The following is a 23,163-nucleotide window of genomic DNA, read 5'->3' as shown; positions in this document are numbered from 1 at the left end:
GGAATAAACAAGGGGAGCCCTCAATTCTGTGTTTATATTCTGCCCTAAGTATCTGACTGAGCCCTGACCATGCTTGTGTGGAGCAGGGAGCAAACAGCCATGCTGAAGGGGGAAAATGAGATTTAAGTTGCAACCCAAAAGACAAAGACTGCAAATTAGAGTCCAATAAAATTATTGCATACTAAAACAAAAATATCAGCGTTCTGTAATAACAGAAATGAATCCCGAGTTTCCATGATACCGCATTCACAAAGTGAAGGATACAAAAAATAAACTTGACTTAAAACAAAGAGAAGGCAACACATTTTCAAGAGAAAATATACTTTCCAGAGGCCAACTCTGAGATGACCCAGATGTTGGAATTAACACAAAAAGACATTAGACTTTAAAGAGCTATTATAAACATTCTGAATGTGATAAAGGGTAATATGCTCACAGTAAATAAAAAGATAAGAAATCTCAGGAAAGAACTACAATCTATTTTAAAAATTAAATACAAAATCAAGAACTAAAAAAATGCAATATCTGAAATTAAAAATTCACTGGATGGGCTTACCAGAAAAATAAAGATGTTAGTCAATAAATTGGACCAATAAAAATTTCCAATCTTAAGAACAGTTAAAGAAAAACATTTTTTTTTTCAACGTTTATTTATTTTTGGGACAGAGAGAGACAGAGCATGAACGGGGGAGGGGCAGAGAGAGAGGGAGACACAGAATCAGAAACAGGCTCCAGGCTCTGAGCCATCAGCCCAGAGCCTGACGCGGGGCTCGAACTCACGGACCGCGAGATCGTGACCTGGCTGAAGTCAGACGCTTAACCGACTGCGCCACCCAGGCGCCCCGAAAAACATTTTTTTTTTTTTAAATTTTTTTTTCAACGTTTTTATTTATTTTTGGGACAGAGAGAGACAGAGCATGAACGGGGGAGGGGCCGAGAGAGAGGGAGACACAGAATCGGAAACAGGCTCCAGGCTCTGAGCTGTCAGCCCAGAGCCTGACGCGTGGCTCGAACTCACGGACCGCGAGATCGTGACCTGGCTGAAGTCGGACGCTTAACCGACTGCGCCACCCAGGCGCCCCGAAAAACATTTTTTTTAATGTGTAGAAACTTAAGGACCTGTGGGATATCAAAATGTTAAATATATTTGTAAATGCAGGCCCTGAAGAAGGATGTAAATGCAGCAGAAAAAGCATTAAAACAAACAAATGACTGAAAAATGTCACAATTAGGTGAAACAGGAAAATTCTATTTGTGATGGCATGTGTGGATCTTAAGGACACCATGCTAAGTGGAAAAAGCCAGACACAGAAAGATAAGAATGAGGTGACTGAGGTAACTCCCAGTATGTCTCAGTTTTTTAAATGCTGTTTCATTGAATTTAATACTGAACTTAGATTGAAGTTATGTTGAAATTCCCTATTTGACCTTCATTTCCTTGTTGCCCATGGAGACCAAAGAAAGGCAAATGATGGTAATCCAATACCTCTCCAGCATTTAAGAGATTTTTGCTTCTCACTCATACTATCAACTATGAAAATTAACATTGAGTAAACCAAACTCATAAAAAAAAATGATGAGAATGAGCACTGCCTAAGTTACTCCATCCACACAGCTATTTTAATGTTATCTCAAAGGATAGATGCTATTCTTTGGAATTTATGTTCCCCTGTCCAAAGGTTGCTAAACTGATTATTTGTTGACTCTTATGCAAAAGTAAAATAAAAAAGTTGTTTCTTAGGACGCCTGGGTGGCTCAGCTGGTTGAGCGACTGACTCTTGATTTTGGCTCCGGTGATCATCCCAGGGTCCCGGATTCAACCCCATGTCCAGCTCCACACTAAGTGTGGTGCATGCTTGGGAATCTCTCTCTCACCCTCTGCCTCTCTCACCCACTCATGCACGCTCTCTGTCTGTCGCTCAAAAAAAATTATTTATCATTTTCTCTGACATTCTCAGTCAGAATTTTCTACCTAGACATTGAATTGGTTCTTCAAATGGAAAAGTTGTTTCATTAAGTCCTCTTAATCAATATCTTTTAACATGTTTAAGCAAGGGTAGGCTTCTTTTTCCTAGTATGGCATGCATTGTATGAGAGCTACTGATTAAATATTATATGGTTTCAAAACATGGTGAATGCCACGGACTGAACAAGTTTAATTAGAACAAGATTTTGAAATGGCTAAAATATGGGCGGGCATTTGATTTAGTACCTCTATAAGGAGCGGCAATGTAACTCTGTTATAATGGGCTCACGTGTATACCATCAAAACTGTATCACCAAAAGCATCCAGTACTACAAAAATGATAGAATCTGAGTATAATACAGATTTTTTTTGTTCAAAAGCTTTATGAAATAAGTTGATGACCCTTGATTTTATCCTGAAATCAGCACTGAACCACTGAACCTGTCATGTAGAAGAATAGGTCTTAGGGAAGAACAAACAAAAGCAAATGGTGGGAAATATATATATTTGTTAGTTTTTTTTTTAAACCCTAACAAGAAAACCACATTTTCCTATAAGAGAAAAAGAGGCTACCTTAAATGTATGAAATTTTTACTTCAAATCAACTCTTGTCTAAGGAAAAGGGGAAAAATCCTTAATAATGCTATTTGAAGCATAGAGGTATTACCATCTTTCATGGCCCCCCAGGGATCTCCAGGAAAATGACGTTAGTAAGAGTGATGAAAAGTACTATAATTGCCATTCGTGCCATAATAAAACTAGTTGCACGACTTCTCTTCACAGGAGGGTCTGTTGATTGGTATTAGGTCTCCTTATACATTTGTCCTTTGAGAACCACAGCTGAAATGATACTTTTGGAATCTGACTATATTCTACCATGCAATTTAAACAGAATATAGTTCAAGGTGGCAATGAGATATAGTTACCTTCATCAGTTTTGAACCCATTCTTGGAAATATTAACATACAATCTGATAGGCAAACTTGTTTATAATGCCATTTCCCCCCTAAATATTTCTTCTTTTGAAGCATAGATATTCAGGTAATAATTTTAAGCGATTACCAGATAAGATACATCATTAGGAGATTTTTCCAGATCATAAACATTGCCCTTCAGAGCTTGGTATCTCTTAGTATTGTTGTTTTCAAAATATGCTCTGAGATTCTTCACTGCTGATTTTGAGGGAGACTGAGGACTGGTGAGTGGGAAGGGAAGCCTCCAAATATCACCTGTGTATATTTTTAAATGTTTTATTTATATTTTTGAGAAAGAGAGAGAGAGAAAGGGGCAGAGAAAAAGAGAAAATCAGTGCAGAACCCAATGCCAGGCTCGAACTTACAAACCCTGAGATCATGACCTGATCCAAAATCAAGAGTCAGATGCTCAACCAACTGGGCCATCCAAGTGCCACATCACCTGTGTATTTTTTGACTAGAAAAGCTGACATACTTTACATTAGTCCTCCTCTACTTAAGATTTCTTTTGAAGAAACAGAACTTCTGCCTTGAAAAAAAAAAACTTTTTCTGCTTTACCAAGTTAGCTGTTTTTTATTTTTTTTTTTTAACTGGAAATTTTTTTTTGAGCTGGAACCATTGACCTAGTGTGCTTTATTTAAATAACTCATTTAATTTCATGTATTCTCTGGAGAGTCAGTAAAAGTGGAGTGAAATGTTTCTTTTATTATTGTTCTTTTCCACAATATTATGAAATTCATCTTCTCTGGAACTGTCACCACTACTTACAGACGCTAACATTCTTTTCAGAGAGAAAGAGCAGACAGGATAAAAGAGGTGTTTGGTCTGAAGAGAAGTTCACTGTGGCTGGCTGTAACTCCAATTTAATAAGACTGCTTTTGCTATTTGAATTAAGGAAAAAGCCTTTACATCGAGAGCCCTGGTCCTAGTAATGTAAATGGCAATGTCTCCAAAAGGTAAAGATGATTCTCGAGTGACATTAGGTAGAGGGTGTGGGATGTGTGAGTTGCAAAAAGAAAAAAAGATGATCAAATTCAATGACTGGAATCTTGAGGAACAAAACGTGAACTCAAAAAGAGAGTCAATGAGAAGATGGAGGTTTATGAGCATTTAGCAAAAGGGGAAGTTGGCAGCTTGGTAAAAGATGGCTCCAATAAAAGAGAGACCTGCCATGTGGGGGTGGGGAGGCAATATCTGAGACTGCTTATTAAAGCCTTGCAGTTCCAATACAATTTGGTTTATATGCTTGGCAAGATACTCAGGACTCTTAAAATTTAAAGAGAAGAACATTGAATGCCATCCAAAATACCAATTCAAAAAAATTTTTTTTAATTTACTTGATATGTGAAGAAAAATTAGATATTCGGAAGTTATTTTTTTATATATATTTGGCATCTGTTCTTCTCTCAAGTAATAACTTTGAAGAAAACATAATTCTGTGATAAGCATAATGTGCCAGAGCAAAGCAGAGATTGTCCTTGGAAACTGAGTTTAGGCATCCAGAGAAGATTTTCAGCCTCACAAGGATGGAAACCATGAAAAATAGCCTGTGTTTTCCTTTTCAGAATAGACCCAATTTTATCTGTCCAACTGAGAAGTTTCCGGATGCTCATATCAGTTGACCCCTGCAGGTCTGTACTGGTTTGTATGGACTACGTGCATAGGTACATACAAACATACATAAACGCATCATGCTCTAAAACAATGGCTTGGATCTTTTCAAAAAACCAATTGAAACCTATATGCATTGCTGATAATGCACATGTTATTGTAGTTACTCTTATAGAACACATAGATATCTCCTAAGATAGTTAGACTCAGTTTTGTATTCTTCCATTCCAAAGATTAACCTAGGTTAGCCTTCATATAATAATCTCTCCTAGAAAATGTGTCTCTTCTTCCACATAGTTTCTCTCCTATCCATTAGAAAATACCTGGATTTTCTGTATTCTCTGGAAACACATTCATACAAAAACACACATTTCCCTTGAGGTCCCATAGTGAAAAGCATGGTGGCCTGCAAGGGTTTGGCACATCATCGGGGTTTTGACTGACAGGCTAGCACTCCAAGCTAGCTCTTCCCAGGCAGTGTTGCACAGAAGGGAAGCATGGCTAGGAGTCTGAAACTATAAAATCATTTTTCTAAGGATGCCTGTAGTACTGTAGGATGATACACATTGCACTTGAATTGGCTAAACTGTGCCTTTGAAAGTGTTTTTTCTGCAATCTTTATTTTTTTCTTTGTGTTATTGCTGGGGGTGGAGAGGGAAAGAAGATGGAAGAATATGTCTTGTGACAATATTCGGGGAACCCATTATTTCTCTATGGGTACAGCCCTTGGGCACATAATTTTTCCCCAAAGGATAGTTCAAAATGTAGTATTTTTATTTTATCTTTCTGTATCAAAAAGGTCCTCTGAACTAACAAAGAGAAAAATCTTGTCAAATGATTTACAAATTGCATCTAATTCATCAAATTATTTCATAACCCACTTTGGGGTAGGGAAATCACAATGAAAGTCTTAAATACTGGAAAAAAATGGATCTGTAGCTACAGAAAATAACCGTTTTTAATGATACCTGTTCTGGGTATTGGTCTTTTAAAACATACAACATTCTCAATCATCTAGGAAACTTAAATATTTCAATAAAAGCTTTTTTTTTTCATGAAAATCATTTTGCTAATATCTGTACCTACCGAAAGCTGATTTGTAAGCACAAATAGTCTTAGCACAAAGCGTCTAGGGAGTATTAATATTTTCCTACATGTAACTTAAGGTGTTCCTTTTGGGGGCTAAGAAATTAGTTTTTATTTTTTAAGATTTTGGAGATCCAGTCTCGTCATTAACTTTCTACACTACTATAGCCATGTAAGACATATTTATGTTTCTCATATGCACAGAACTTGTCCAGAAAGAATAAAGCAATTTGCCCGAGTCGTTTCAGAAGGGTTCGTGCTATTCATTCTCCTTGATGGCTTCACAGAATGTTGGTTACCTTTCTCTACCTGTCTTATAATATGAAATACAACATTGCCTACACGTATATTAATTCTACAGGTATTTTTTTTCCCCAAAATCAGTCATGGTCTGGTACCAAATTAGGGAAGTTGACTTTTTTTAAGGTGTCAGTCAGGGAGTACAGGAAAGGCAGAAGAATACAATGAGTTGTCAAACTGAAGCGCAGGGTCCTGCATGATCAGGTTATTTCATTTGCTATGAGCTCCACATTAGCAGTACCCTGTCTGTCTCGTTAGTAATTCATCACCAGTGCCTCCCCAACTCCTAGGGCTGGATCAGTGCTGGTTAAATAAATAAATAAATGAACACAAATCTATTAGGTATGTGTCCTTCAGAGAAAGTACTGTGAGCAGTTCAAAGGACACAAATACCATGATTCTTAAACTCAGCCATCAATTGGCATAGAGCACAGGGTGGGTAAAGTGCCAGTGTTCTTTCTTCCGGCATCAAAAATGAACACTTTAAGGCTTAAGGGGGGAGATAATAGTGTGTATAGTCCTTCTTCCAGTTGCCTGAGACCAAAAACCTTAGAATAATCTGTGATTCCTCTTTTTTCCCTACCTACACCTGATTCGTAAATTTATAAAATCTATGGGATCCAATTTCAAAACATACCTGGAACCGGAACACCAGATATTCTGCTGTCCCCCTAATCTGAGTAATCATTTTCTTTCCTAGACTATTGCAAGAGCCTTCTGATTTATTCCACTGCTATTACCCTTGCTGCACACCAGTCTGTTCTCACTCGGCGACCAGTGATCCATTAAAAAGGTAAGCCAGATCATGTCACCCCAATGTCTTTCTATTAGACTCAGAATAAAAGCCCATACCCTTCTACACGGCCTGCAAGATCCTCCTCCGCGATCTCCCTTACCTCCTCTCTGCCAGCCTTGTGCACACTGATACAGCAGTGCTGGCCTATCATTACGGTCTTCAAAAACCCCAGGCGTGCTCCTACTTTACCGGCTTTGTTCTCTATGTTCCCTCTCCATAGACAGCCCTTCACACAGAAACCTGCTTGGCTTACTCTTCCAGCACTAGTCACTGCTCAAATCTCATTTTCTCTCTGGGGGTTTTACTATCTACTCTATTCGGCTTTGCAAAATGGCCTCCCTTACCCCATCATCCTGCACAATTCTGAATCTCTTTACCCTACCTGCTCTTTAATTTCTATATAACTTATAACAAATATAACATACAATTTATACTTTAATGTTTTTTGCTTATTTTCTGACTCCTCCATCAGAAGGTTACCTTTTCCAGGGCAAAGAGCTTTGTCTATTTTGCTCACTGGGTATTCTCACAATCTAGAATAATACTCGGCCCCTAATACACACTCAATGGATATTTGCTGAGGAAGTGAATGGCGAGGGATTTATCTATCCCTATTCACCTCTACTACAGAAGAAAACAAAACACATTAAGTGGCAAGGGACTTTGTATGGATGAACATGACTGGTATTCTATCATTTTAGGCATACAAATCACCTTTAAATACACAAGGGCAAGTTAATCAGCACATACTATTGAGAACTCAGTGCATGCTTTACATTAATCTCGATGGTGGGTGTATACAAAAGAAACAGATGCTATTCTTACCTCCAACATAACATCTTGGTTGTAACTGGTTAATGAACAAATTCATTTTGTATTATTTAATTAGAAAAATTGCGACTTGGGGCGCCTGGGTGGCGCAGTCGGTTAAGCGTCCGACTTCAGCCAGGTCACGATCTCGCGGTCCGTGAGTTTGAGCCCCGCGTCAGGCTCTGGGCTGATGGCTCGGAGCCTGGAGCCTGTTTCCGATTCTGTGTCTCCCTCTCTCTCTGCCCCTCCCCCGTTCATGCTCTGTCTCTCTCTGTCCCAAAAATAAATAAAAACGTTGAAAAAAAAAAATTTAAAAAAAAAAAAAAAAAAAAGAAAAATTGCGACTTTTCATAAGGCTTTATGACATTATTCACAAATTGAGTGTGTATTAGAATCATCTGGAGGGCACATTAAAACAGGGAATACTGGGCTCCATCTGTCAGTCTCCGATTTAGTAGGTCAAAATTGGACCAGAGAATCTGCATTTCCAACACGTTCCCAGGTCATACAAATGCTGCTATACCTCGCTCTGAGAACCACTTCTCCATGCTAAGGGTTCTCAATCCTGGCTGCACATTAAAGTCATCTAAATTTCTATTAATTAAAAATATATGTATTGATGACTAGGCACTAAACCTACAGATTTATATTTAATTAGCATAGGGTAAAGTATAGTCAATTTGATAATAAGTCCATCCACTGAAGCATCACTATTCTAGTACTATCCAGAGTTAGAGTTTTCATATTCAATGTGTTGATCACAGAAATACTATTCAAGATGAATAGACCCTTTGCAGTGAACAGTACATTACACTGGTCAATTGATCTTGTTTCCTTCTACCACAATTTTTAGACTTTGAGGAGGAGATATTCCTTCTACCATAATTTTTGAACTTTAATTTGAGGAAATAAAGTAGGGCATTATCTTCTTCTTTTCAGTTCCCATCACTACTCTAACTTATAATACACAAGACTAGAAAGGAAAATTCAAACCTACAAATCCAGGTGTATTCCCTTCAAGTCAATGACCTATTGAGCAAATGTTCTTTTCTTTCCATTTTATTAATAAATGCAATTCATAATTCCAGGAAGACCAGCATCTCCCTCCTGATTTTCTATACCCTTAGCCCACAGTTTTTAACGTTCCTCAGAATTTATTCACTTAAATTCATTCACTTTTTTTAATGCTTATTTATTTTCAAAAGATAGAGTGTGAGTGGGGGAGGGGCAGAGAGAGAGGGAAACACTGAATGTGAAGCAGGCTCCAGGCTCCAAGCTGTATGCATGGCTTGAACTCACGAACTGTGAGATCGTGACCTGAGCTGAAGTCGGACACTTAACCAACTGAGCCACCCAGGTACCCCGAATTTATTCACATTAAATGAGTAGTATTTTATCCATTCACCAGGAAGGACAAGGGTTGGAGAGCTACTGTGACCACTTTCCGGATGCCATGTTTGTTTGTTTGTTTGTTTGTTTTTTGCTGCAACACAAAAATTGTCACTATTGAAAACTGAAGCAACCCTGTCCAACGCATTTGTATGCTTGTGCCTCACAGATGACTTTGCTAGCCCAGGTACCAGTAAAGAGTACAGAAGAATGGCACAGTACTCTGTACTCTGAAGATTGCAATTCTTCTGGATTACATTGACATGATCAAACATTTCACTTAAAATGGAACTTCTCTGTCCATGTGGTTGGGTCAGGTAGGGCTTCCAAGCCCAGAGAGCATACTCTGCTAGAATGAGCTCTCATTCAAGAACTTATAGGGCCTGCGGTTGCCTTTCAGGATAAATTTTAGTTTGAAGTTCTTTTCCTGCAAGGAAATATCCATCTGGAACATCTCAATCTATGACCGAAGCTCTAATAAGGTGGATCCTAAAAGAGGAAGAAATCTGTATTCCTTTTTCTCAAGACTCTCCTTGGCCCCGCATATATTTTTACCTACGATCCAGCTATCACCTCTGTATACCAGGGAAATTTCAGAATAAGAGCTGTGGGTAGCCTCAAAAGTCCTGTTCTTTTTCACAGGGCAATGAGCCCTATTAAAATACTATCCATTTGCATTACTAAGTGTAACCATTCAACTCATTATTTTCCTAGCAATAAAAATCTACTCCAGGTTGATAAATCTATACTATATAGTTATAAAAGGGCTGGCATATTTTTTAAATTCCTCTTTAAAGGGACTTTGTTTTTTGAGCTAGAACTTTCTTCTCCAAACATCCCAAGGAAAGACTATGTTTTATTCATTTGATATTTACATTCGCCCTCCTAGTCTAGCATACCATGTGGAAAGCACTGATTGAATGTTAAATTGAATTAAATGCCTCCCATTCATTCTATTTCTACTTACACAAAATATGTCTCTCTGGTGTTTCTATCCTTCTCATTGGAGATACATAAAATAAATATAATAACTCTTGAACATGAAAATTCTTAAAATGTTTGATGGCAGCTAATTTGTTCCTACCCTTTTGTGTTCTTTAGACCAAACTAAACACTTTCAATTCCTTTCAGTGTTTTCATATTTTAGGGAATTCACAATCCTTACTGCGTCACCACTTGGTCTTAGATCAGAGATTCTTAAAAGTCCATGAACACCTAGGAAATTCATAAATGGGTTTCAAGGAATACTGTAAACCTTCCGAAATTATATATAAAATTCTGTGTATGCATATTTTTTTTCTGGGGAGATATCTATAACTTCTTTTAGATTCCTAATGAAATATTATCTGTGATCTCCCAAAGATAAGGAATCACTTATGGACAAGTTATTCAGTTTGTCATTGTTGATCTTAAAATGTGGTTCCCAAACTTGTGTATAATGCTGCAGTACAACCAGAGAGAGCACAGAAGAGTTGGTATTTCTCTTGTCAAATTGCTATTTTTCTATTAATGTAACTCAAGCTTCCAGTCACCTCTAAGTGTCATTTGATATTCTTAGTTAACATTAGTTTTATTTGTAAATAAAACTACTAACTCTCTTACCAGCATACACATGGACACACACACACACACACACACACACACACTTGCACACCCAAAACTATATATAATCATTTTCAAGTTGATTTCCCTTTCTATTTTAATATATCTTTTAATGTGAAATGCATATTCTACATTTAAAATTCATCATGTTGACTTGGCTGTTCATAGTCATAGACACTTTGTTGCATCTTATTTCTTACATTAATTAACCTTTCTGGTTTCTAGTCATTTATAAATTTGATAACCATGTCTTCTCTCTCATCTTCCAAGTTGTTGATAAAACTGTTGACAGCTCTGTATCAGTCCATAAAAGACACTGCTATGAATCCATTAAGAGCCACACTCTTTGGGAGTTTATCAGTGGAGTATATTGCTGTCAATAAATATTTTCCCAGTGTTTTAGAAAATACACTATGAAAGATTTTAATAATGTCTAAATAAAATTAAGGGCTTATTCTATCCACAACATGCAATTTGCTAATCCTGTCACCACAGAAAATCAGGTTAGTTCGGACAAAACCTTACTGAACGTGGTATCATCAGTTGACATCCAGTTACTGACTTTTCGTTTTCAAATTTTTAGTTGGTAATTCCAGAACATCATCAATTTGAAATAATCACTGAAAGATCATCATGTCTAACAATACATTAATCCATAATAACTGTTTGCATAAAAGTGAGCATTTTAGAGTAGTCTGTTTACTTTTACCTTTTAAAATGGATTACCTTCAGAAATTGGTTTTTAAAGCAACCAATTTTCTCTATGATATAGAAACAAGCATTTTAAGAACAATCATAAAACTGACCCACCTTGGTGTAATGAGCTTACTGTCATTCTTCCGATGGCAAAGTGATGATTCTTTACAATAAACACTGCCACACATATCACGGTGACTACAGCATAATATATGGAATTGTCAAAACACTATGGTGTGCACCTGAAACGAATATAACATTGTATGTCAGCTATATTTCAATAAAACAAAACAAAGCAAAATAAGACAAAAATAGTGCAACACATGATGTTGAATTATTTATGCAAAACTGAACACCATGGGTTTTGTGAGATTTTCTTAAAAATGAACATTTTTTCCTTTATTGAATGGTGCATGACTGGAAGAAATAATGATGTAGAAAAAATAAATATTTATGAATTGCTGACCATATCAAATATTTTAATGTATTTTATATCACAGGTGGTGAAAAATAATATTTCTAAAACTTCAAGAGTTATATATAAATCAGATGCCTTATTAATTTTAATAGTACATAAAATGTGACATTGATTTATTCTGTGAACAATGGATTTATCTACAAATGTCAATAATTCTCTAGAACTAAAAATAAGTTAAGAGTACAGTTTGAATGTTGGGCTGGGGTGCAAGTGAAATAAGAGTAAATAAATAATTAATAAGAAAAAATATGAAGCATGAAACATATAATTGCAAATGCCTGTTGTTTACTTAAAAATCAATATGTTGCACCGAAATTTTTTTCCACATTTCAGAAATATAAACGCACACACACAAAAATTTTAAGAATAAAATAAAATAAATTTTAATATGTTTTCTATCAGTTTTTAAACTTTATAAAACATGTTTATAATTAAAACACATTTAATTGTTGCAGAAAAAAAACAGGAACTACTTCAAGAATAACCTTGGTCCTATATAATATCTAATTTTATTTGTTGAGATACAAACCATACTTCAGAATAAAAGGGCTGTCATCCAGGTTCCTAAAAAAGGTGAGGGCTAGAGGTGCTAAGGTAACAGGAAATAAATCATGATAATTTTTTTTACATTTTCTTTTTTAACATTTATTTATTTTTTGAGAGACGGAGAGAGAGCATGAGTGGGGGAGGGGCAGAGAGAGAGGGAGACACAGAATCCGAAGCAGGCTCCAGGCTCTGACCTGTCAGCACAGAGCCCCACATGGGGCTCGAACTCATGAACCGCGAAAGCATGACCTGAGCAGAAGTGACACTTAAGCAACTGAGCCACCCAGGCGCCCCTAAATCATGATAATTTAATTACATGCAATTTACCTCACGTATTTATAGCTGGAGAAGTTATCTGAAAAACTGGAAAAATGATTTGAAAGTATGAGAAAGCTGAGGGCATGTTTTTAGATCAAGTGATATGTAAAGATCTATTGAGCCAAAGGAACTTTCGAACCTGAAATTGTTGAGTTCTTGCACGCATCCGCTCAAATGATACTAACATCCTTCTTACATCATATCCATCAATACGTTACCGCCTGCCTGCTTTCAAGCACGTGTGTCCTGTCCACCTGCAGAATGACTATTTCTGTTAACATCAAATCCCTGTCCTCTTCCTACACTCTGCCTACAGCCTTCAGGGAAGATTCATAAAATTATCAGTCATTGAGTCCTGCCATTCTCTTAAGAATGGAAGGGAGTGGCTCTCTTTGGGTTTTGAATTCTGAGTTTAGAGGTTTCTTTCTCCATGATAATGGAAATGCAGAGAACAGCAACAAAAATAAATAACATATCATCCTACTGCATAAAAGATGGGGATCTTCCGCTTTGGGTTCCATCACTGGTCCTTCCCCTTCGGAGATGAGAGGTGGCGAAAGAGACTATGATGGGCATGTTTGAATAAACTGTGTACTGAGCACAGAGGCTTGGCCTGCTCCTTACTAGTAGCACGTGTGTACAAATAATTTGTGGTGTAAATTCTGTGGCACACTACTTAGAAATAAGAGATGAACTACTGTTACACTCAACGGTATAGATAAATATCACAGATGTAAAGATGAGAAAAAGGAGATGGTCACACAGAATACACAGTGTATGATTTTTTTTTCTATATGAATTCCACGAAGTGGCAAAATTAACCTATTGTGATAGGTTACAGAGAATGCTGGTTACCCTGAGTGTGCAGGGTATTCACTGAAAAGGGGCATGATGAGCACTTCTGAAACATCATGTATCTTAATCTGGCCGCTGGTTACCTGAGTGCATATATACATGTAGAAGCTCCTAGAACTGCAGTTTACCACATTATACTTAAACCATTTAAAAGGCAACATTATTAACACAGGCAATTAAATATAAATCTGCATTAATTGCATGTTTTTCTTTTGTTTTTTTAAGCTATTCTAACAACTCAGCTAACCTACCACCTAAGACATTTTATTTTTTTAAATATTTATTTATTTATTTATTTATTTATTTATTTATTTATTTATTTATTTATTTATTTCAGAGAGACAGAGAGACAGAGACAGAGAGAGAGAGAGAGAGAGAGAGAGAGAGAGAGAGAGAGAGACTAGGAGGAGGGGGAGGGCAGAAAAAGAATCCCAAGTGGGCTCCCTGCTGATACAAGGTTCCATTCCAGGTGAGATCAAGGATCAGACGCTTAATTGACTGAGCCACTCAGGTGCCCCCACCTAAAACATTTTAAATCTTATTTATGGTGCCTCTCTTATATCCCAACTATTGTATCTAATTTTTATTTCACTTTTAATTTAAGCCACCTTTAACTATTTTTAACTCAATTTAAATAACTTTTCTTAAGGAGGTATATATTAATTTGCATTTAAATAGATTCTAAATTAGTGTACTTGTAATAAATTTTATGAAGATTCTGGGTTAAGACTTCAGAAACCGGGTTTAGAAGCAGAATCTTATAAAGCCCTTTATTTACACACAAGATTAATTATGATAGGATACAAAAACTGTTACCTTAGAGTTTCTAAAAACCACTGTCTTTTTTCATGATTGGGAAAATATCCTGATTTCAAATTAAGAAACATTGCATAGTATATCTTACGTAATAACATTTGGCAAGAAATTAATAGAAACATTTTTGTTACAGAAGTAGAATTTGTAGAATATTGTATTTAAATGTTTATTTTATAGTAAATAAAATTTTTGGTTAGGCATATGTAATTCTTCAATCGTGTGGGATGCAGATTAATGAGTCAGGATAGCAAAGAAATTCAAAATGTTGCCAAAGAACTCTATAATCTAGAGAACATCTTTCTCTCCCATCCAGTCATTTTTATCTCCCATAGTAGGAGAAAGAAAATATAGAAGAAAAACAACATCCACCAATATGTTGACGTTGTTGGAAGACCATGCAAATATTTCATAAAGAAAAGTCATACTTGGCCCCTGGGTTTTGCTTTCTCAGAAAAGGGAAATACATTTTTCTCTTTCTGAAATGTATGTTTCCAAGAAACAATAGTGATTCCTGGAATTAAACAGAAATCTAATGAAGCCATAATTTTCCTAATACCACATGATGCATGTGTGTGTTTTCGGTGATACCTTTCTCCCCCAAATGTCACAGAACTAGTATGTGTGATGTATCACTCATGCTCATATTTAAATGAAACCTCTGCCTGGAAAAGTACATACTATCTTCCTAAAAATAATTACTTAAGAAGCACATTCCTTCTGATGTTTAAAACCTTGTAGGAATATACTCAACCTTCAGATTTCTTGCACAGGGAGATTTGTGCTATAATAAGGGAAGTGGGGAATTGAAAAGATAATTGTGTGTGTGTGTGTGTGTGTGTGTGTGTGTGTGTATGTGTGTGTTGTGTGAGAGAATACACTAATGCATGCCTATCATCAAAGTCAGGAGAGGAATTCTGTGTACTTATGACTGGGCAAAGAAAGAGGTCCTGTCATGGTGCTTAAAAAATAAAAATATGGAAGAATTCTTATTTTAATGATGAAACAATAAAGATGAACCTCAGTACAGTAGTTATAGGTGAATTATTAGCAATTTTCCTTCATTATTGCAGGGTGTCGGAATATATGGAAAGTGCCCAAGGTGTATTAGCTTTTAGAATGAATGACCATTGAATTCTCTTCATGATAAGTATAATCGTGGGATATAATAATATGGGATTTCTATTTCCCACAATCAGGCTCATGGAAACTAGAATTTTTGTGGGATGCCCAATTATTCCACTGCTGGAAGGTCAAGAGGGCACTGATGCTTCCAAAATATATAAACAACCAAGAATTATAAAATTCTATGTTCACCAGTGTAGAATTTTATAGAAATTATTATAATACCTTTTGAAGTTTGTCCCATTTATTCAGAATGTTGAGCAATGTATTCATAAGCTATGGATTCTAAATCATCTTCTCCCGTTACACTACGTAGGCTGAAAATATTCCAGCATAAATGAAACAGACTTTCCTATAAGTTATTGGAAACATTTCCAAATATGATATTTTTAATTAAGTGGAATTAATAGTATGTAAAAAAAAGTAGATTATTGGTATTTCTATTGACTAAATTGCATAGACAGATTTGCTTATGTTTGCTCCTCATAGATCTTCACTTATTAATCTTTTTTTAGAATTTATTTTATTTTAAGTTTATTTATTTATTTTGAGAGAGAGAGAGTGGGCACAGAGACAGAAGACAGAGAGTCCCAAGTAGGCTCGGCACCATTAGTCCAGAGCCCAATGTGGGGCTTGAGCCCACAAACCATGAGATCATGACCAGAGCTGAAATCAAGAGCCGGCTGCCCAACCGACTGAGCCACCCAGGCGCCCCTTCAGTTATTAATCTTTTAAACAAACTTTCTTGCCTCAGGGAAGATTTTCAAAGCATATGAGCATTCCAGCAGTCTTAATAGAGCCACTACCTGAGTTATCGGCAGAACTCAGAAGAACCTGAATTCTTCTGATTAGAAATCAATATATTTGAACTAAGGTAGGGATACTTACACAGTAAAAGCTATTGTTGCTACTTCCCACCTCCCGCCCCCACTTTTAACACACATTTTTAATGTTTGAGGGGTATGGAGTTGAACATATCTCTCATTCTGAATAAAGTTCAATGACCATTGGCTTTTTAAATTTTTTAATTGTTTTATTTCCCAGTCACCATGCAAACACCAGAAAAGAGCTATCTCTCAACTCATGTCTCTGGGTAACTTTCAAAATCAAAGAACATAGTGAAATAGATTAAATAACTCTAAAGTCATTTGTCTTCAAATATTACAAACAAAGAGGTTTAAAAGTCCATCTATGCTACTGTTTTCCTACCTGAATTTTAATTGCTGCTTTTGTGAGAGCATAGCTCCCACTCTTCTTTATTGAAAATGGACCATTTTTACTTTGGCAGTTAAATTAGTGTTTTTTTTTTCTTTTTTTCCCCCACTTCACCTTAAAAACTGTTTCAATGGAAAAATGCTTTCCATCTCCCAAACAGCAAACTTATGAACAAATATATGCCTCACAACCTGGTTTTAAGTGGGGGAAATTATTATATTAAACATGCCTATCTTTTAGTGACATGCTGGTGTCATCATTTACAGCATTAACAAGTTCTAAATGTCACTTTCCATTGCTAGGTTTAATTCCAGATCTTAGAAGGCACCATAGAGATAATTTATTCTAATAGTTATAAGCACTTAAAAATATATTTGTAGGTCCCTTTTCTCTAAAAAAAAAAAAAAAAAAAAAAAAAAGTCCACCCAAGTGCATTCTATAAATACATAATAGTGGTGTTTTCTGTTGAATGGGGGTAAGGATGGGGGTGAGGGACAGGTGGACATTTGCTCGGTCACTCTCTATTCTGATCCCTAGGTGCCTCTGAGGTATACTCATGGAAGGTATACTCATGGAAGCTTTGATTGAAAATGTCAGAGCTAGTCTATTCACTTCATTTAAAGCTATAAAATGGATTTGTAAAGGGGAAGTAACTTGCAGAAGTCAACACACGGGCCAGTGGATATAAGATGTGAGTTTGATCTACTGAATCACTTAGCTGCCTCATCTTGAATAGTGTTGTCTTGCACACTATTAAAGCAGTTAAGTCACAGAATGAAGCTCAAGTGATATGTGACATATGAGCCCTTTGTCCCTGTCCTCTTTCTGCAAAATTGCTAAAAATTAATTGTTAGGTGGATTTCAATGTGTAAAAATAACTGGCCAGACTAAAGGTATCATTGAATATTTCCAGTTTAAGTCCTCATAGCTTTGATTAGCTTTCTCATAAAAATAATCTACTCTTCCCTAAACCCATCATTGTATGGATTCATTTTGGAAAACCTTCTCTTTTAAAAACAAAGGAATGCTATCTTTGTGTTGACTATGAAACAGAGCGATTCCAATGTCCAAGGCCCACTGTCCAGTCTGTTGCTGGATAGGAACAAAAGGGAAGCGAGGGCAGGGAGAGATTCTAATTGTTATGAATTTTTTTCCATTACAATTTTTGGCTTTCTCTAATTGGTATTCTTGTTTTGTTGTTGTTTTTCCTGCTTCTCAAGGTTGAGCAAATTCCAGCTGGCTTCCTTGCTTCCACTGGAGGCTTGAGCTATGATTTTCAGGTTTGTTGAAATGGAGAACATGAAAAAAAATCATCAGGAAATGCCTTTATACTAGTTTAGCATTAGCTGGAACAAATGGACTCACAGAATTTTCTGTCTCCAGTTTTCTCATTACGTATCCTGGTTGCTAAGGAAAACATGTTTGTTTTTAACATATCCAACAGAGAAATTATCAGAAATATCTTTTAAAAATGCAGCTTTCAAAAAATGTATTTTAATGCAGCCAGTTCATTAAAAATCATGCCATACATATCAGTGATCCAAGTGTGAACTGCTTATGTTCTAACACATTTGATAATTGCAATTTATAAACAGAAATGAGTTTTCATAGTGCCTGAATAAAATCATAGTCACTTATCAAGGCGAGCTAATAACCCTTGTTTAATTGATAATATCACTAAAATATTGTATATATACAATGAACTACCAGAGCGAATATTATGACTTTAAACAAATAATGCTTCCATATTGAATTTTAATGACATACTACTTTTGATAGTCGTAGATTACCAGATACGAAGTTACAACAAAATTAGCAACATTTTCGAAGTGATCTTGTTAGCCATTTCTCAGATTTCAATAATTTTAAAATTCCTTTTAAAGAAAAATGACTTTGAGCTATTCTTATAATAACATTTAACCTGTATGGGTATAAATAATGTATACACGACAAAGTTCTTATACATCTTATACATCTATTTTAAAAAAACTATAATACAAGTAAAATTAAAGCATTAGAAGGGATTTTTTTCCTCTCACTATTTAAACATGGCAAGTACTTTTGAGTTGAGATGTTAACAACATACCCACTTTGCAGAGATTTAATGATACATGTTTCCCTTTCCTGAGCTCAGCAAATCTTTGCTTGATCAGCACAAATTAATATTCACTTAATGGGAAGGAATAATTCATATAGAAAATCTATACCACTTCTTTTCTGATCATAGCAATAATGATTAGAATACCATGGCACTGCTATGTAGCACCAAAGAATCATTGGCATACCTCAGAGATATTGTGGATTTAGTTCCAGACCACTGCAATAAAGCAAATGTTGAAATAAAGCAAGTCAAAGGGATTTTTGGTTTTCCAGGGCATACAGAAGTTATATGCACACTACACTATAGTCTATTAAGTGTGCAACAGCATTATGTCAAAAAAACCATTGTACATACTTAATTAAAAAATACTTTATTGCTATAAAATGCTAATAACCATCATCTGAGCTTTCAGTGAGTCGTAGTCACTGATCACAGATCACCATAACAAATATAATAATACTTAAAAAGTTCTAAATACTATGAGAATTACCAAACACGGAGACAGGAAGTAAGCAAATGCTGTTGGAAAAAATGGAACCAACAGACTTGCTCTAGGCAGGGTTGCCACAAACCTTCAATTTGTAAAAAATGCAGGATCTGGGAAGCGCAATGAAGCAAAGAACAATAAAATGAGGTATGCCAGTATACACACAAATGAACACCTATTTGAATAACACCTATCAGTTCAGAGTAAAGAAGCTGTCACCTGTGACGTTTGTCTTTTCAAGTTTTGTGATGGAGAACACAGAATTAAAAAATTAGTGTAGAAATCTTTGTGGAAGATTTCTATTGTAGAAAGAATACATTTTGGTGCCTCTCGGGTTTACCACACTCTAGCCTAACCTTGCTGGAATCTTGAATGTCTATGATTTTTAAATAACTTTAGTGTGATAAAATGTATATACGACTCCTCCATTCGAGGAGCACACGTCCATCAGTTTTGAGAGATGTATATGCTGAGAACCCACCACCACAAGATACAAATGCTGTTTCTATCAACTACAGAAGTGTGCTTCTGTCCCTCTGCAGTCCGTGTGCTGGCTAGCTACTGTGATATTCTATCACTACGCATCGGTTTGCATTTCAGAGTTTTTATTGGATATGTACTATTTTGTGTCTGATTTCCTTCACTAAGAATAATGACTTTGAGTTTTATCTATCTTGTGGGCTTTATCAGTTTGTTCCTTTCTCTTTGCTGTAGAGTTTGAATCTCTGTGATTTTATCTCTGCTGTATATCCTTAAACATTTTTAAATTATTGTTTATTTAATGTTTATTTTTGAGAGAGACAGAGAGGTAGAGTATGAGTGGGGAAAAGGTAGACAGAGAGGGAGACCCAGAATCTGAAGCAGGCTCCAGGCTCCGAGCTGTCAGCACAGAGCCCTACACAGGGCTCAAACCCACAAACCCGTGAGATCATGACCTGAGCTGAAGTCAGGCACCCAACCGACTGAGCCACCCAGGCGCCACTAAAAATTTCTTTAAATGTTTATTTATTTTTGGGAGAGACAAAGTGTGAGCGGGGGAGGGACAGTGAGAAGGAGACACAGAATCTGAAGCAGGTTCCAGGGGAAAGAAAGGTTGTAAAAAGCAGACAAAGAGGGGCAGCCTGATGTCAGAGGCCAGATACTCCCCCTTGCAAGCTTTTGGCTTCTGAAGTCTTGCTTGCCGCTTGTACAAGCCTGCAGCCAGGAACCAGAATCTTGACTGTACTAGCCCCGCCCAGGCAGGAAGCACATATGTATAAAAGGCCAGTAAAACCTAAGCTAGGTGCTCAGCCTTTGGAGATGACTCCGCTGGACAGGCACCAGTGCGAAATAAACAGTCTTTTCGGTTTGCCTGAGTGCGTGTTGCCTGTCCCTTCCAGGGAGCCGAGTATTTGCTGTAACATGAGGCTCTGAGCTGTCAGCGCAGAGCCTGATGTGGGCTGAACTCACAAACCTGGAGGTCATGACCTGAGCCAAAGTTGGACCCGTTTAACCCTTTGCTGTAGATCTAATAACAGTAGAGCTTGCGAATCTCTACGTTTGGCGAGTGGTTCACTGGCAGATGACCTAGAGACACGTGTTTCTGAAGTTGTGAAAAAGGAACAATAAGGAGTTCAACCGGTAGCGGATTCCGGGCCCCACCGTCACACCCACGCAGGAGGTGCCGCAACCAGCAGCCTGCCTCTGTCCTCTCCCCGCCAGGAGAGCGGCAAGGCCAAGACCAGCAGCTGCCCACCGCCCGCACCCTCAGTGTTTCGGACATCAAGGGCGGCACCTCGACAGGCAGGAGTGCAGGGAGCTGCAGCCCGGTGGCCTCACATCGGTAGTGTTTGTCCCCAGGGAACAAAGAGGTCAACACAAGGAAGGTTTTAAGAACACAAAAGTGGTTCAGTGTAAGAAACAGATATGGTTTCATCAACAGGAATGACACCAAGGAAGATGTAATTGTACATCACACTGTCATAAAGAAGAATAACCCCGGAAGGATCGTGTTGTACATTACAACCCCGGAAGGATCATGGCAGGGTAGGTGACCAGGGCTGGTGGAGTTTGATGTTGAGGGAGAAAAGGGTGTGGAGGCAGCAAATGTGGCAGGCCCTGGCGGAGCTCCAGGGCAAAGCAGTAAATATGCAGCCGACCGTGACCTTGAGAGATGCCCTCGACGTGACAGGGGTCCTCCATGCAATTCCCAGCAAAATTACCCAAATAGCGAGAGTAGGGCAAAGAAGGAGGGATCAGAGCATGTTCCAGAAGGCCAGGCCCCACAGCGCCGCCCTCTGGTAGGCCACCGTTCCCACCTACCTGCTTGCAGAGACCCACTGGGAGTCAGCCACAGCCTTCTGACCCTCCAGCACAGGGAGAGGTAATGGAGGGAGAGGACAACCAGAGTGCAGGAGAACAAGGTAGGCCAGTGAGACAGTATATTGGGGGTACAGAGCACAGTTTCGGAGGGATTCTCGGAGCCAACCACAGGCTAGGGAGAATCAATGCAGAAGATATGGAAAATCAAGGAGATGAGACCCAATGTCAAGCAGCCACCTAAACATAGGTACTGTGGCTACTTCAATCCCCTACACAGATGCCGGGAAAACCCTAAGGCACAAGCTGAGGAAGAGACCAGCTGAGAATTCATCAGTCAGCTCCCAGGCTGAGCAGGGTGGGGCTGAGTAAATGCCAGCTTACCAACTCTACCATCGTCTGATTTAGTCACCCAACATGAAGAAATTAATATGAAATTCCAGCAAGAAGAAATAAACAAAAGATTGGAGCAGATGATCTTAAGTGCTTGCCTTTTGCTCATGGACCAGATAAACAGGATTATCTGCATTATCTATGTAGCAAGGGGCTTTTATAACTTTTACCTAAAGACGCCCCTTTTTGGTAATAACAAACATGTTTGTTTGTTTTTGTCTTGTTTTGCTTCTTTAAGCCTGGTTTTTCTCAATAGGCCTTTTCAAGGTTTTTAGGGGCACCTGGGTGGCTCAGTCGGTTAAGCGTCCGACTTTGGCTCAGGTCACGATCTCACGGCTTGTGAGTTCGAGCCCCGTGTCGGGCTCTGTGCTGTCAGCTCAGAGTCAACAGGAGCCTGCTTCTGTTTCTGTGTCTCCTTCTCTCTCTGCCCCTCCCCCACTTGTGCTCTGTCTCTCTCTGTCTCTCAAAAATAAATAAATGTAAAAAAAAATTTTTTTTAAGGTTTTTAAATTGTTTCACATTTGGTCAAGTTGAGATTTTTAAGAAGATCATTTTTAATTTGTAATCAAAGTTTACAACTTGATTTTTTCAAAAAAAGTCAACACACACGCCAAGCACCTATTAATGAAGGTTTAAACAATTGTCAAGAAGAAAAACAAAAGGACCAGTACCTGCTGTGTTAACAGAGAGGGTCTACAGAAACCTGTCATTTTAATCTTGCTGAGTCATTAGCTAGCAGGGAAGATTATTCCTTTCTCAATACTGTCCTTGAGAAAGCACTTTCCTCCTGTTACTGACAGCTTTCTTACTCAGAATTCAGACAGGATCAATTGAGGAAGAAAACATAAGCTCTCACCAGAAATATTTTTCTCTTTATTACTGATCAGTTAAGGCCTCTAATAACGAAATTACTCCCAGAGGAAGACATACACATCTATTTCAAATTGGAGGTTAAAACTTTAATCTCATCGGGGCACCTGAGTGGCTCAGTCAGTTGAGCGACCAACTTCCACTCCGGTCATGATCTCACAGTTCATGAGTTCGAGCCCCGCGTCGGGCTCTGTGCTGACAGCTCAGAGCCTGGTGCCTGCTTCGGACTCTGTGTCTCATTCTCTCTCTGCCCTTCTCCCACTTGTGCTCTCTCTGTCTCTCAAAAATAAATAAAAATGTAAAAAAAAAAACAAAACCCTTTAATCTCATCATATATGTAGTTCTTACGTTGTATGGTAGTGCAGTTATGTATAAATGACTGTGAAGCCTGAACCTGTGTAATATTAATAATTGATAAGAAAAATGTTGATTG

General features: G+C 37.5%; 1 pseudogene; it reads left to right on the top strand.

Annotated features, from left to right (window-relative positions):
• The first annotated feature begins 1,257 nt into the window (after nt 1–1,257).
• Nucleotides 1,258–21,793, top strand: LOC115511277 (annotated as a pseudogene).
• Nucleotides 21,794–23,163: the final 1,370 nt, after the last annotated feature.

The sequence above is a fragment of the Lynx canadensis genome, chromosome A3 (assembly GCF_007474595.2).
Source record: "Lynx canadensis isolate LIC74 chromosome A3, mLynCan4.pri.v2, whole genome shotgun sequence".
In the NCBI taxonomy this organism is placed as follows: Eukaryota; Metazoa; Chordata; class Mammalia; order Carnivora; family Felidae; genus Lynx; species Lynx canadensis.
Note: the sequence above shows the minus strand (reverse complement) of the source record. Positions and strands in the feature narration are given on the sequence as shown.